This window comes from Canis aureus, chromosome 2 (genome assembly GCF_053574225.1).
Source record: "Canis aureus isolate CA01 chromosome 2, VMU_Caureus_v.1.0, whole genome shotgun sequence".
NCBI lineage: Eukaryota > Metazoa > Chordata > Mammalia > Carnivora > Canidae > Canis > Canis aureus.
The window spans coordinates 68,733,901-68,751,520 of record NC_135612.1 but is presented as its reverse complement, the minus strand read 5'-3'; the positions used below and the strand labels follow the sequence as shown (position 1 = coordinate 68,751,520).

Here is a 17,620-nt window from a genome sequence, read left to right as displayed (position 1 = left end):
GAAGGGAGACTCTCAACCAACTGAGATACCAGGATCCCCTCAAAGAGTACAATTTTAATTTTGTTAACGTTCATTTATCAATTTTTTTTCTTATGTGGATCATGTTTTTCATGTTGTGTCTAAAAACCTCTGCCTAACCCAAGGTCATTATTGATGCTAAGTTGTTTTTTTCAGAAGTTTTATGGCTATGGGTTTCACATTTAGGTCTATAATCCAGCTATAATTAATCTTAGTATGTAATAAAAAGTAAAGATCCAAGCTTATTATTTTTTTCCCATAGGAAAATTCAAATTTTCCTGTACCATCCATTCAAAAGATCGAAACTTTCTGAAAAATCAACTGTCTATTTATGAGTCTGTTTCTGCTTCTCTATTCTATTTCATTGATTTATTTATACTTCTGCCCAGAGTTCACTGTCCTGATTATTATAGTTTTGTAAGTTTTGAAATCGAGTGGTATAAATCCTCAAATTTTGTTCTTTAAATTTCAAAACTGTGTTTTGGATATTCTAGCTTCTTGGCATTTTCATATGAATTTTGAAATTAGCTTCTTAATTTCTACAAAAAGCCCTGCTGGAATTTTGATGAAGATTATACTGAAACTATAGAATAATTTATGGAGAATTGATATTTTAAAATATTGATTAAATCTTTCAATTCATTTCACCCTTTTAAATTTCTCTCATCAATGTTGCAGTCTATAGGTTGTCAGATGTATCCATAAATATTTAATGTTTTTGATGCTATGACAAATGGTACTATTTATTTTATTTCAATTTTCGCCTGACTCTTACTGGTATACAGAAATAGAATTGATTATGTTAATCTTGTATCCAATAATCCTGCTAATTTACCTAAAATCTTAATTTCTTTTTAAAATAAACTTCATAAGATTTCCTTCATACAGGATCATGAAATCTGTGAACCAAAAAAAACACCCCAAAAATATAGTTTTGTTTCTTTCGACTCTGAATGCCTATATCATTATTGTTGCTGTTGACTTACTACATTGACTAACAACCCAGTGAAATAAAAGAGATGAGGATGGAGCCTTTTTATCTTGTTCATAATCTTTGGGGAAAAGCCTTCTGTCTTTCACTCTTAGGTATCATGTCAGCTGTATGTTTTTCAGAGTTTGTCTTGATCAGTTTTAGCAAGTTTTCTTCTATTGCTAGATTGCTGAATATTTTATTCATGAATAGATATTGAACTTATTATAAGAAAGTCCTGTATCTATTGAAATTATCATTTAATTTTCTCATTTCTATTAAATTGTTATACTACATTGAGTAATTTTTGGAATGTTATAAGCATATAACTTTAATTCTTGGCACAACCCTCATGTAAGCAGAGCATATTATCCTTTTTATGTATCACCAAATAAGATCTGTTAATATTTTGGTAAATTTTTACACCTGTGTCTATTAAGAATATTGGGTCACAAAATCATTTTCTTATCACATTTTTTGCCAGTTCGGGTGTAAGAATAATGTAGGCTTCATTAAGTGAGTTGGGAAGTTCCTCCTACTCCTCTGTTTTTAAGTTGTGTGTTATTCCTAATTTAAATATTTGATATATATTTGATAGACCTCTCCACTCAGGCTCCTAGAAGCACTAAATTTTGCCAGTCTTTGGTAATCACTGGTAGCTCTTCACCTGATAGTCCTCTGATGGTTCTTTCCCTCGTCTTTTCAAATTACTTTCAATGCCAGTGCAGTTCATTCCTCCATAAAATGCTATAGAATTCCTGTCCACATTTTCGAAGTGTGTGTGTGTGTGTGTGTGTATGTTTGTGTATGTGAGAGAGAGAAACTCTCTTTTACAGTAGTCTGCCATGAATTCTAACCAATTCAGTCTCTCAGAACTTCTATATGTAATCTTCATAACTGGATTTCTGTTCTCTGTATCACATTCTGGAAGGGCTGTCCAGGCAGAAATCCAGGATGATTTACCTTGATTGTATTTTTTCTCTCAGGATTAACAAACAATACGTGTTTTGTATTGTCTAAAAACAGTGATTTCATATATCTCATGTGGCTTTCTAGCTAATTATGGGAAGAGGTAACATGGCCAGAAGTATGTGTCCCTTATGTTAATTTACTTTATTTTAATGTCTTAGTTGAATAAATAAATAATTAAAGAATATTCTTTCTTTCTGATATCCATCCTTCTGTTTTGTATTTCAGGAAATAAATTATCAAAAAATCTACAATGATAATCACCAGTTAGAAAATTCTTACCTTTCTCCAAGCATAATACTGAGTATGCAACATATAATATTTCCTTTTATCTTTTGATGATGTCATTGAGGGAGGTATTATTATCCCATTTTTCAGATAAAGTAACTCAATACTAGGCAAATGGAGTAATAGTCCAAAGCCAAACAAGGGTCAAAATCAGTTTTTTTCTTGATCTTTACCCAGCTCTCAAAATGTATCCTGACCCATCTCCATGAATCAGTTCAGAGAAGGAATATTCAAGAAAAAAAATTACCTTGTTTCACTTCAGATGGTGGCATTGCTTAGTAAAACTTAATAAATTTACACACTCAAGGTTAAATTGGGGAGAACCTAGCAAAATTATGAAAAATGAGAGGCATTTCTTCCATATTATTCTTTTCTTTTATCTATAATTATTCTCCATTTCCCTGCTCACAGCCTCTGCTAAAACTCAATTTTCCTCCTCTATTTTCTCTCAGTAGGTGATACTAAGCCCAAAATCTAACAAAATTCCATATCCATTCTTTGTAATCCTACCCTTAATCTGTGATATAAGAGCCTGCCCTGCTTTCTGTCTTCTGCAGCTGCATTAGTTCAAGCCCGCATTATCCTTGGCCAGACACCTGCAGTAGCCTTCTAGCTATGGAAGCTTTGCAACTACTTCCCCTGCCTCCACTTTCCCAGCACAATATATTTTCCACACAAGAACCAATGAGATTTTGTACAATTACGTCTTATCATCTGGGTGCTAAGAAATGGTTCAGTGGTTGACCTTGTCCCTCCAGTATTAAGATATAGGAGTGACATGACTGATGTTCATCTCCTAAACTTCATCTCAATCTCTTTCTCACAAGTTTTATCTTGAATAAATGAATGCATTACCACATCACTTCAAAAGAACCACTCCTAATAATCTACCTAGCTCTTGGCCATTCATCAAAGATAAAGAATGTCTAGGGGGAAGCCTTCAGCTATGCTGTAGCCCACCTCCCTTTCTCATTATGCGCCTGTATCTAGGGTAATGCTAAGGCTATTTCTTATACCGGGATCAAGCTACTTCTGTAGAGATGGTACTACAAGCACCAGGATATATATTATGCCATGCAGGTATTCCACAAAAGTTTAGGACACAGCAAGGGCCTCAACCTATAAAGCATCTACTACAAGTAGAGGAATCAGTCATTGTATTATCCAGCTCAGTCTATCTATACCTAATGCTTCTGCATAAATAACAGTAGTTCCCCTTCACTTGAAAAATATCCTAGTTTGATAAAGTAAGAGGTCATTTTTGCTATAAAGCATTTTAACTAAAACAAAATCAGCTTTATTCTTACCACATGGTAAGGTTTTTAGAGTGGTTGCCACAGAATGACCTTCAACTTCGCAGGAACTTACCCCAATGCAAAGATTGCCTTACAGTCTTAGAAGATATAGGAGCCTGAGTCCTGCGTCTGCCCAAGAATAGTCATGAGGGTCTCGTTTTAAATTATTAGCACCAGGCTTTACTAAGCAGCACTAGGTTGGTTTCCCATGATTCCATTCCTCACTTAGGGCAAGGTGGGGATGTATAAAGACTAATTTTGGATTAGGATCAGAAATCCTCAAAGAATTATGGGGTGACTTCAAGGTGATGCTCTGGTATTATAGGTATGCATTCAGATAGGACATATATCCTTAGGCCTACGAGATTTATGACATTAGAACTAGAAGCAAAGATGAAGGTTATTAACTGGAAGCTGTACTGGATGATAATAAATTGTCCTGGCCTGGGTTACTTGTTTATCTAATGAGACAAAAGTCTCCTAATGGGGTTATCTAACCCAGCTTGGTGGACAAGATCTATTTGAACAGTAGATGCATTTACAAGACTCAGAACTCATGAACTGAATAAAGTAAAAACAAAAATGCCCTGGGCAGTAAGCAAAGGGGAAATAGAAGAAATTCTGATATGACAAATAGAACTAGATCTATATGTGTTAGAGAAGGAAAGAACCAATAAACACCCGTGTTAAAGGCGTAGAACAGCAGGGGGAGATGCAACTAGAGAGGTATAGTCACTGGGGAAGGGAAAACCCAAAGATGTGGCAAGTAGTAGCACTCCTTGAGGGTTGGAACTGCCAAAAACATGGGATAGACAGTGTCTTGAGGAGCATTTGGATGAGCTATTGTTTACTACCCTCATCAAGGCACATGCTTCAGGAGCATAACTATAAGAATCCACTGAACAAGATTCTCTGGCTGCAATCCATGTGTGGTGAGGCAGTTTTGTGGGTCTGTGCTATTCCACTATTCCACACTCAGAGTTACTGACAGTTGCCCCAGTGGTCTAAGCCTGCTCATCATGCATTGCAGAAATTATGCCAATAACCCCAAGTTAATGCACAATGAAGAAATGAGACTTTAGAAACACACCATGTGCAAGGCAATATAAACTGATAAGTTTTAAATAATCTTGATGTGAAATAAAAGCATCTGATCTGGGCTCTGGCCCTGTGACCTGAGCCCCTACATTGCAATTTTCTAAACTTAGCAAAAAAGGCTTTCAGTGCTGTTAAAACAGAACACGTTTTTCTTTGAAGGGTCAGGTGATAAGCGTTTCAGGCTTACCACAACATAAGTTCTCTCTATGTAGTCTTGAACTCCGTCTTTGTGGCTCAGAAAGCAGTTATCTACAATATGTAAATACATAGGTGTAACTGTGTCCTAGTGATACTTTATTTACAAAAACAGGTGGTTTTGCAGGACCATAGTTTCTCAACACTTAGTCAAAGAGAAACAGTATACGTAGGTTGCTTCCTACTCTCAGATGTGGTAAATGAATTCTGCAAAATTAACCTCTTACTGGGATAGTTCTGAGACTGAATTAAAGGATGTAGTTTATAAATTTTGGAAACCTGATACAGACAGGCTGATATCCTGATAAGCATAAAACAAAACAAACAAACAGAACCAAAATTCCCTCTACTGTCCTTCCCACAAATACCACTAATTCTTTGAAAAGATATTTAGCAATACCAAATACTGGGTTCTGCAAATATAATTTAGCTCTAGGGTCTGCAGATCATCTTATTTTTAAATTTTGTTATGAGTACCATAATAATTTTGTATGCAGTAAAACCTCATTTGACTTTAAAAGTAAGACTTGGCATTGAATGCAAACATGTTCTGCTGCTGTGAAGAAACCATAGCCCTTCCAGGATGAGGCAGCCCAACCATCAGGAGCTCCACCCCCTGGCTGAATCTAATCAAAGCAAAAAAAAACTGGAGAAGACTTTGATTGCTTTGTAACTTAAACTGAAAAGGGTGACATTTAATTTGGAGCTATAATGTTCGTAGTATTTTGAAATCTTTGGGCTTTAACTTACAAGAGAATTTAATATGGTTTGGATTTTAATGTAATTCATGGGAATTTCATAATAGAATATTAAAATTTGGAGCATCTCTATGTCAGCATCACTGAGATATAATATTGTCATTTGACTTGATTTAATTGAAGAACCTCTAAAAACTGTTATCTAACAATGGCCAAATACATTTTGAAATGAGTAGCAGGATAATGATAAAATGTCAACTGCGTATAGAGAAAATAGTCTTGACAGTGATTGGATTCTCCTGTGGGTGTAAGCCTCACTCACCCACCGTGGATCCAGGTTAATAATGACAGTGACCACCTTCCCTTCTCTGCTTTCCTTTACCAATCCTGTACTGGGTTTTCTTTCAACCACCAAATATAATTTTTATCTCAAAGTTACATTTGGGGGAACACAGACTAAGATGATAAATTTGGGTTGAGTAAACAGATCAGTGAACAAGTAAATATTCCTTATACTTTATTAGGGGAAGAAGGGAAGCTGGGTAAATATCAGGAAAAAATACTCCAAGGCAGGTAACAGGGCTGTTTCCATAAGGTCTTTTTCTTGGTTTCTTTTCATCTGGACTGCTTGTGCCCTTGACCAGCCCTGCAGAAGCATCTTGGATGATTTTGACTTTGTTTCCAGAGTTGCCCTGGAACTTGTCTCACTGCTTCCTTAATCTCTATTTTGTCTATTCCTAAAAGAATCATGGAGAAGAAAAGATCAGATCATCAACTTTAATAGTAACAATGCAACCCCTTCTTTAACCCATAGCTTCTGGGTATCATGGAAGCACTGCCCCCCACCCCCTTCAAACATTTGGGTTACATCTGACAAGCAAGCCAAACCATGAGGTCCTTCTCTGGTTAAATTGCTCCAATCATGGGCTAGAAATCAAAACAACTGACCTAAGAATATGCACCATGAAGAAGAGGGTCTTGGCCTCACAAGCTACTGAATCACATATTGCCTTCAGAACTTCTATTTATCCACCCTGAAGCAAATCTCTCATGAAAGCAAAAATAAATAAATAAATCGTGGCTGCAAGCTAACTTTACTTTGATATTAATTCACAAAGCATCATGTGACCTGATTAACCAGGCACACCATACAAAAGAATCTATCCTTGAAAAGTATTTTCCTTAACCCCCATCCCCCTTAGGGTACTACACTCAAGGCCTTTTTATGGTTCTTGTTTTCCTATAGCTTCCTTTCTTCTTTCTTTGAATCACACAGGCTTTGATTAACACCAATCCTCTGGGAATATTTCTCAGGAAGATTTCTCTTCTTCTCCATTCCCCCCCACCCCCACCCCAGGTTTGTATAAGTTACTAATGGTGGAGTTAATTATTGTTTTATGACAAGATGAAAAGTTCTTTTATTTGTTCTTTCCTCAGATTTTTTCTTCGTTGAGGGAGATGACACAAATCACTTTTTCTTCCCCAAAGGAGAATAAAGTGGACTTTAATAAAGGTCAGAAAAAGAGAGTTGGAGGGAGGGAAATTCATTTATTAGCTCCCTTGGCACTTTTCATTGCCTTTTGAAAAATAAAAGTCTGTCAAAATGAAGAATTTTAAAATAACATGTGTTCACACAAAAAAACATAAGTTGTATTAGCAAAATGTTGCTTTTTTTTTCCTTTCCTCAAGTGTTTTCTGTACTCGGCAGAGGTGATGGCTTGAAAAATATGCCTGGTGATCAGATATTATAAGAGCCAATTGCCATGCTTTTCTATAGAAGCTAAATTTGACTCATAAGATGTTTCGATTATGTATCCTTACATACTTTTCTCCTATATTTTTCTTACCCCTGCTCATTATAGATGGAAACATATGCAACCCTACATCCGGGCAAAAGTTTTTTTTTTATATCTCTCTTCACCCTAAGAAGAAAGGAATCATTGTACATTCAGAGGTAAGTCATTTACATAGTAGGAGGATGATTTGAATCCACAAGCAATAATGGGGGTGGGATTAAAAGCATTATAAGTGTGTAGCAGATACTTTTGCACAATAACCAACATACTGAATTAAACAAGTATTATGATGAAGAAGATTAATCTACTGGTTATCCCCATCAGTCAGGATTTGCTATGAAACAGACAACCACAAATTGTCAATGGCATTGTCTTGATCAGTTTGGGCTGCTATCACAAAACACCGTAGACTGGATGGCTTATATAATAAACATTAATTTCCCACAATTCTGGCTGGGAAATCCAAAATAAAGATGCCAGCAGATCTGGTGTCTAGTGGGAGCCTGTTTATTTGTTTACAAAAGGCCATCTTCCTTTTTTTTCTTTTCAAAAGGCCATCTTCTTACATCCTCCCATGGTCTTCATTCATATATATTAAAGGAGATCTTATGTCTCTTTCTCTTTTTATAAGAGTGTTAATCCCATGATGAAGTCCCTACCCTCTTGACCTACTAACCCTAATCACCTCCCAAAGGCCCTACCTCCAAACATTATCACATCGGAGATTAGGCTTTGAAGTATGAATTTGGTGGGGGCAAGGTGGGGGAATACAAACATTCAGTCTCTATCAGTCATGTACCATGAGTATTCACTTGTCTCTTGCACATTTGCCAGTCTGCTGAGATTTGGTTGATTCTGGTACAGCTAGTTGGGCTTGCCTCCAAAATGAAGGTTGGGCTTGGTTCTGTGCCACATGTATGTCATTCTCCTCAGATGAGGGAGTAGCTGAGACTTTTTCTTCTCATGATGAAAGTCAGGAGCTCAAGGAAGCAGGCCCATTTACCCTTACAATCATCTCTGCTAATAACTACCTGCCAAAGCAAATCAAGTTAACCAGACTCAGGGGCCAGGAAATATATACCATCCAACATGGAGAGCAGAAATAGGAGAGAAAGTGAATATATTTTGAAGTATCATCTGATCTATGAAACTTACTTAATTCAGGAAGCATTCCCTGGCTATTCTAATTCTTCCTCTCTATAAAGTCAGAATCTTCATGTGACATTTTTTCATGTTTTATCTGTAAGATTTTTCCATGTGCATGCAATTGCACATATTGTACTCTGCAGAAATAATGTATTTATGTAACAGTCTCTCATTGTAGAGTTCATTAAGAATGTTTTATGATTCTCTATATACACAGAGATCAATACATTCCATAAATGTATATGAGATGCATGGACCACAAGGTGTGTGCAAATAGTATTTCATGCTGTTGCTTTATATTTTAACAAAAGCAATACATAATTATTTGATATTTTTATAAATCCCACTACCTCATAGGTTTAATAAGAGGATTAAACTCAATAGAGTGTTCTGAAAACTAGGCATCAAAAACACATTAGCTCTTCCCATTGCTATTATTATTGTTAATATTACACGTAAGTTTAAAAGGTTAAATCTGAACTTTATATCATTTTTTATTTATATAAGTTACTTATCACTATCATCACTTATTATGCCTATTATAGAACAGATTATCTTCACTAATGGGTTGCAGAAATCAGATGGAAACCAAAAAAAGAAAAAAAAACTGAAATTGCGTACTAGTTTCTAAATGTTTACACTGTTCCCCACATCAACCTGATTTTCTATGTAAAGCTCTAGGTTTATGGGAGCATAACTTTTTTCTATAAAAGGAAAAAATGGTTTGATTTTGGGTCAAAGCTTTTTGACATAATCATAATCATAAATATGATATGGTACATACCATGGTGTGGTACATAAAGATTATGTACAATGCAGGGTAACATGGGGTTCTGTACTGCTCCATTTGGGAAACTGAAGATTATTTACAACTTCCGTCTGGATGTACAAAAGGGAGGATGACACTGAGTAATGAGAAAGAAAAGCTGACAGTCTTTACTGATGAAATGTGCTCTGGATGACACTATCAGGTACAAAGCTGAGATGCTGTTAAATATGCATTAGTGAGAGTTAGAAAATTATTCTTAACTGGTTATATAGGTTAACAAAGATGTTTATTTATTTGTTTATCTTAAGCTTGTGACTCTTTTGTCATGGGGACATGAGAGTATGCTTAAGCCAAGCTCTATTTTAAGGAAAATAGAGCTCAAGCAGAAAGTAGTAATCTTACTGGGATGAGGAATAAGAGGTTAGATTTTGGGAATGTCAGAACTACTGGAAATTCAGGGAAGATACACCAGAAAGGAAGATGGGTCAGAAATGGCCCCCAAAGTCTGCATATAAATTCATCTCAATTTTTATCAGACTCCAGAAATGCATGTATGCAGTGAATTCCATAGATCCAGCTAAAAGCCATAACAAGGAGACTAAAGAGTTGAGCAGAATTGGTAGTAGTTATCCTGTCCTTGGGAGAGGGTCTTGATAAAACACTCAAACTTCCCATACAAAACCCTTACGGGCCATGATTCAGGAGTAAGGGCATCACAGAACTAAGCTTTAAACCCTAGGATTAAGGGAAAATTTAAATAGAGTTCAAAAAGCCTAAACCCAAGTTGCACAGGACCGGAGATGATCCATCAATAATTTAACTGCCTGCTAGACCCAAATCAATCTCTCTGCAAGTGAAGATAAAAGAACTCCAAATCTCTGAATGTATACTTCACAATACCAGTACAGAATAAAACACTATCTGGAAAGCAGAAAAGCAGACAAAATACGATGCATAGTCAAGAGAAAATTAGTCAATAAAAACAGACCTAAACATACCCAAAATGTTGAAATTAAAAGACAAGGACTTTATAATAACTATAAGACATATTTTAAAAGTGTTTGTAGGAAAAGATGTTCAAGAGTTTTCAGGAAAAGATGGAGGAATTCGTAGTGACATAGATATACTTAATAACCAAATAAAACTCGTAGAACTAAAATGTGCAATTACTGAAATAAAAAAAGATGATGGCATCAACAAAGTTGGACAATGTGTAAGAAAAGATTATGGATAAGAAGTCAACATAATCAAAATAATTCAAAGCTAAGGGAAATGATTGGGAAAATGAGCAAAATTTTGACAAGTTACAGGGTAATAGCTGACAATGTCATACATATGGAAGTGGAGTTCCATCAGAAGATAACAGAGAGTGGGCAAGATAATCTATTTCAAGAAATATTACATGAAATATTTCCAATTTCATTAAAACCACTAACCTCTAGTGAACGAAAGCCAACTGGGATCAATATAGAGAAAATATATGCCAGAGCATTTCATAGTCAAACTGCTGATAATGAAAATGAAGAGAACATCTTAAAAGCAGCTATAGAAAAAAGAAAAAGATGTATTTCATACAATGAATAAGAAAATGAATAACGGCTGACGTTTCATCAATGCAATCTAGAAAACAATGGAATCACAAACAAAAATCCTCTTGTGTTAGTTTCCTGTGTCTACTATAACAAGTTTTCTCAAATTAATGGCTTAAAACAGCACAAATGTATTATTTTATACTTCCAGAGGTCTAAAATCTGAACACAGCTTCATTAGGCCAAAGTCAAAGTTGGTTGGGTTGGTTCCTTCTGGAGGCTCTCAGAGGAGAATCCATTTCCTTGTCCTTTTCAGCATTTTGTGGCTCCTTATGCTCTATGATGCCCCTACTCCCATGTTCAAAGCCATCAGTACAATTTACCCATCGCTGCCTCTTTTTCTCTCTCTAACTCCTCCTGTTTTCCTCTCAGGAGGATCACTGTGATCACGTTTGAGCCAATCAGTTATCACCCAGAATAATCTTCTATGTCAGGATCATTCACCTAACCATGTATGCAAAGTCTCATTTGCCATACTAGATCATCCTTCTTATACAAAGGCCAGACTTACAAAGTACATGGATATATGGCAGGTCCACCACTTAGGTACCCTTTAGTTCCTTAAGGGTGGCACTGATTTTAGCTGTCTTAGTCAGGATATGGCCAGGAGAAGGAAGGTGGAGTTTCATTAGATTCTACTTGGTGTCCTGTAGTGACTCTTACTCTATCAGCCAAGGGACTGATGTGAGGCTTGCACCAACCATCAACTATGCTAATTGCAATTACCTACCTAAGGACTGGGTAAGTGATCACTGAGTGATATCATAGACCAATTAACACTGACTTTGGCTAGGGCTCCAGTTATTACCTGGTCCCAATATGTACCCTTCTTGCAGAAGAATTTAACAGATAATGCTTCAGGTTGCTAGTTACCAATATCAGCTCAGGCCTCTGAAATGTTTTCCCAGTCCCCTTTTTCCCAGAGGGCAGTTACTTGAATAAATGGTTGAGGTCCCTGTGGGGAAAGAATGGGAAAATCATCACATCACTTTACCATAGTGTGGCAGGATCCTTCTTCCAGAGGGCCAGACTCCCTATTAGGCATCATGTTTCAGATTTTAAAACTGCTAAATGTTTAGTTTCTGTAAACTTAGACATAGAATCATTACTTAGTTTCTGTAAACTTAGACATAGAATCATTACTTTGTTTTTATAGGACAACAGTTCCCACCCTGCTGGACATGACTTTTTAATTTTTTGTAATGATAAAAGCTGAGTATTGATCCTTATTGGCTATTCCACTGTTTTGCCACTAGGGATGCATTTTGTAGAACACTCTCATGTTTGTGTATGTCAGGCCTCCTGGATACCACTCTAATCCTGCCATTCATGATAATTTTATCTATCTGGTTTCTAGAAGTTAAGTGTACCTGTGACTACTGTTTTAGGATCTTAATGAATCCATTGCTATCAATCATCCTAGTTTTACAATGGCCTTTCTTACTGTCAGTGGTGGTTTACTCAGTGGCCAGGAAGGATGTGAGGGTAGATCCTAAAATGGTTGTTGTACAGATTATATTAGAGGGAGAAGCCTCTTCATCCTCTTCTTGCACCAGAGTTGTGTTAGATCTTTTTTGTTTGTTTGTTTTTAAATTCCAGTCAGTTAAGCTAAGTGAAATAAGTGAGTCAAAGAAACATGAATACCATATAATCTCACTCATTTGTGTTAGATCTTAATAGAGACATATGGGCCATTTTGGCAGGTTCAGAAGAGTTTAACTTTTCAAAGCATAAGAGGACATCCACCCTTTGTCCCCAATCTAGTATCAAGATGCCATTATTTTACAACCAGAATCCTAATTTTAGTACACCAGGCCTGCATTGGGTCCATGTTTAACATTCTCCAGAGCTCAGCTACTCTGAATATTAAATCCTGGGGACCTACTTAGTGCCAGCACTTGTTTTCACTATAGTACCTACCAATGGTGGGTCTTTATGACCAACTAAGTGACAGATAATTCTGCTTCAAATTCAGTCTTCACCCTTGATTTCTCAAATCCTTCCTGGTACCAGTGATCATAGATAGTGTTCTCTGATTGCAGATGCTAAGAGATTTTAGTGTACAGTTATATATTAGTAATTGACACACGTGGAAAGAAGGAAGAAAAAACAAGGATTGGACAAAGTAGTAGCCAAACTGTGATGCAGATCTGAAAATTCTCATCCAGTCCTACAGGGAACTCTGAAGTATATATGATACATTAAGCCCAAATGGTCAAGCCTTTAAACTCTATCAATCACTGGAGGTAGTCTGCCCCTGGGAAGGATGTGCTCACATGCCAGGTAGCTCTCTGCAGCTAAAGTAAACATTGAGCTGGCTGATGTCTTCACCCAAAGAGGGATCAAATGGCATCTCTTTCAGGTCTACCACGATATTCAACCCAGATGGGTGTAAAGGGGCCAAAGACTTGAATAAACCATCAATGAGAAGATATAATACTGTCCAGTAAATCTATGGTAATATAACCTGCTTAGTCACCAGAAAAATGCAAATTAAAAATGTCACAAGAAAATATCTCATAGTCATAGAATGGCAAAAAGCCACAACTACAACGAAAATCTGACAATAGCAAATGTTAAGAAGGAATGAAGCAACATGACTTGCACATGTTGGTGGTAAGAGGTAAAAAATAAAATCACCTTTCAAAATTACTTGGCAATTTCTTGTAATGTTAAATATGCACTTACCTCTGTCCAAAGAACTCCATTCTTATGTTAATTCCTCAATAGAAAGAAAAGTGTGTAATCACAGAAATACCTGTATGGAAATGTTCATAGCAGTAATCATCAAAATAGCCATGAATTAGGTGGGAACTCAAATGTCTATCAACAAATGCATGACTTTAAAAATGATGGTATAGTCATGTAACGGAACTTCATCCAGAAAAAGAAAAAATTCAGTAGAACAGAATAGAGAATCCAGAAGTGGACCCTCAACTTTATGGTCAACTAATATTCGACAAAGGAGGAAAGACTATCCACTGGAAAAAAGACAGTCTCTTCAGTAAATGGTGCTGGGAAAATTGGACATCCACATGCAGAATGAAACTGGACCATTCTCTTACACCATACACAAAGATAAACTCAAAATGGATGAAAGATCTAAATGTGAGACAAGAATCCATCAAAATCCTAGAGGATAACACAGGCAACACCCTTTTTGAACTTGGCCACAGTAACTTCTTGCAAGATACATCCATGAAGGCAAGAGAAACAAAAGCAAAAATGAACTAGTGGGACTTCATCAAGATATGAAGCTTTTGCACAGCAAACGGACAGTCAACAAAACTCAAAGACAACCTACAGAATGGGAGAAGATATTTGCAAATGATGTATCAGATAAAGGGCTAGTTTCCAAGATCTATAAAGAACTTATTAAACTCAACAGCAAAGAAACAAACAATCCAATCATGAAATGGGCAAAAGACATGAACAGAAATCTCACAGAGGAAGACATAGACATGGCCAACAAGCACATGAGAAAATGCTCTGCATCACTTGCCATCAGGGAAATACAAATCAAAACCACAATGAGATACTACTTCACACTAGTGAGAATGAGGAAAACTAACAAGGCAGGAAACCACAAATGTTGGAGAGGATGTGGAGAAAGGGGAACCCTCCTGTACATTCCTGTGGGAATGTGAACTGGTGCAGCTACTCTGGAAAACTGTGTGGAGTTTCCTCAAAGAGTTAAAAATAGATGTGCCCTAGACCCAGCATTTGCACTGCTGGGGAGTTACCCCAAAGATACAGATGCAATGAAACGCCGGGACACCTGCACCCCGATGTTTCTAGCAGCAATGTCCACAATAGCCAAATTGTGGAAGGAGCCTTGGTGTCCATCGAATGATGAATGGATAAAGAAGATGTGGTCTATGTATACAGTGGGATATTACTCAGCCATTAGAAACGACAAATACCCACCATTTGCTTCAACGTGGATGGAACTGGAGGGTATTATGCTGAGTGGTATTAGTCAATCGGAGAAGGACAAACATTATATGGTCTCATTCATTTGGGGAATACAAAAAAAAGTGAAAGGGAATAAAGGGGAAAGGAGAAAAATGAGTGGGAAATATCAGACAGGGAGACAGAACATGAGAGACTGCTAACTCTGGGAAACGAACAAGGGGTGGTGGAAAGGGAGGTGGGCAGGGGGTGGGGGTGAATGGGTGATGGGCACTGAGTGGGGAACTTGATGGGATGAGCACTGAGTGTTATGCTATATGTTGGCAAATTGAACTCCAATAAAAAAATAAAATAAAATAAATAATAAAATAAAATAAAATAAATAAAATAAAATAAAATAAAATAGAAAAAAAAGAAAAAGAAAAAACAACTTAAAATTACAAGCTATCCACATGTACAGCTACATGAGCTTAAGAAACAATTTGGTGAGAAAACGAAACCAGATACAAAAGTGTATGCAAGCATGATACTATTTAATAAGTTCAAGAATATGCAAAATAAATGTGTGGGGCTAGAAACCAAAATAGTGGATGCCTTAAGGAAGTCTGATGGATCGGAAAGGGGCACACAGGTACTTCTTGGGCTGATAGAAATGTGGATTTTGATGTAGGGTCTGGTTACACAAGTATACACAATGTGTACACTTAACAGCAGTATGTTATACTAAGTTTGATTTACTACTCAATTTTTTAAAAAAAAAAAGGAAAAGAAAGTCATCACTCTTGCCTCAAAAGTACAAAGTATAAGAACAATCCATATAAAAATTATGCATAGATAGGACGAAGTCACAGTAAGATAACTGGATCATACATATAAGGCAAACCCTAAGAATACAAGGACTATGAGATATTAACTATGATAAATTCAGTTCAAAAAGAGATTAAGACACTATAAAATATAAAAAGGGGCATAATACCGAATGGTGAATTTAACAAATGTTTAGGCACCAATTATCATCATTCATTACAATATATATTGCAGAAAACTACAGGAAATACAAGAAAAAATTACAAAATTAAAACAGTATTAGTAGAATTTATTTTATCATACTCAGTGAATGACCAAACAATGCACAGAACTAAGAAGACCCAAATTACATGGTGGAAAACTTAGATCTAATTGAGCTAAACAGTTTCCCTTCAAGGATACCTGGATAGTTTGCAAAAGTGCTGATGTTTAAAACATCCTTATCACCATCAATAACACAACAAGACAATAGACTAAAGCCACTTAAAAAGAGAAAGCATATGGTACGGCGGTTGGCTCAGAACAAACTGAGTACAAATCCTAGCTTACTGACTATGTGGCTTTGGGCCAATTACTTAATCTTTCTGACTGTGTGGCCTTGGGCCAATTACATCAATTTCTTTATCTGTAAATGAGGAAGAGTCATAATAATGCTTATCTCATAGGCCTTAGGAATATTGTGCAATTTAATTAATATGAAGTGCTGACAGTAGTGCTTCATGTAAAGTTCTCTGTAAATATTATCGTGATTATTACTGCACAGCACCTTATTTATGATGAATGATTGATACAACTTTAATTAGATAATCCATATAGGGAGAAATCCCACCAATAATGGAAACTTTGATGTACTCAGCTTCTGGTTGTTTGTTTTTTCTTATAGCCTTTACCACTCACAAGGTGCCTTTACCATTCAAAAGGTTTCTTTACCACTGTGTGCCTTCTCAAGATTGTACGGCAGTTGGGATAGATTTTGTCTTGAATGTACTTCTCCCCAACTCACTCCCCAATTCATCTGTTGCTTTTCATCACTGATATAAGATCAATGGGCTACATGGTTCTTGGCTGCAGTTTGGAAGGGCAGGCTTTTCAGGGTTCAGAGTACTGGAGTCCTGGCCCCTGCCCTCTAGTTATATAAGGCTGGGACATGTAACGTACTTAAACCTCTGATAAGATTTTTTTTTTTTTTGTCTGTAAAGATGATATTTTTGGTACATACCAAGTTTTGTGGAAACAGTTAATTTAGTGAATATAAAATAGCTGGCAGAGTATCTGGCACGTGATGTGTATCCAGACCCTCTTAGCTAATGTTAACACATTTCTTTCCAGCTCTGGTTACACAAGCAGACTGCAATCAAGGAGCCAATTGGTGTATTCAAAAGAAGAATCATCATCAATATGTTTCTTTGGCATTATCTTGAGAATGAATTCAGCACTCTCCTCTGGACTTAACTCTAACAAAGCCTTCACTACAACAAAAAACACTTTCTTGGGATGCCTGGGTGGCTCAGCAGTTAAGCGTCTGCCTTGGGCCCATGCTGTGATCCTGGAGTCCCGGGATGGAGTCCCACATCAGGCTCCCTGCATGGAGCCTGCTTCTCCCTCTGCCTGTGTCACAGCCTCTCTCTCTCTCTCTCTCTCTCTCATGAATAGATAAATAAAATCTTAAATAAATAAATGAATAAATAAATAAATAAATAAATAAATAAAATGTGTATTTAAAGAACACTTTCTTAACAAATGAAATAAAATTTGAACCTGAGTTCTAGACTATCTCTACTTCTACCACCATATAGTAAATGCTAGTTGAATGAATGGATCCATTTGTGACCTGGCTGTTTACAATTATTTTGTGTTCTAATAATAGTGTAAGTTTGCAAGGCACTTGCATTTATATCACATCGTTTAGCCTTTAAATTGCTCTTCCAGGGACACCAGAACCTGCAAGTCTATTGCTGTGTGATTTATGGATTTAGTATGTGAGGCAACAGAGAGAACAACTACTGAGTCTTTATTATATGTAAAGAATTTGTCTAAAAAAAAAGGTATTGTTCTAAACATTTTACCAGC

At 36.4% G+C, this 17,620-nt stretch overlaps 1 long non-coding RNA gene across 1 annotated transcript in view; it reads left to right on the top strand.

Annotated features, from left to right (window-relative positions):
- Positions 1 to 17,190, top strand: part of LOC144290946 (uncharacterized) — a 35,089-nt gene extending 17,899 nt beyond the window's left edge. Inside the window, exons 3-5 of the long non-coding RNA XR_013358421.1 lie at positions 6,969 to 7,044; positions 7,394 to 7,485; positions 16,880 to 17,190. This is a non-coding gene — a long non-coding RNA (uncharacterized LOC144290946). The remainder of the gene's footprint in view (positions 1 to 6,968; positions 7,045 to 7,393; positions 7,486 to 16,879) is intronic.
- The last annotated feature ends 430 nt before the right edge of the window (positions 17,191 to 17,620 follow it).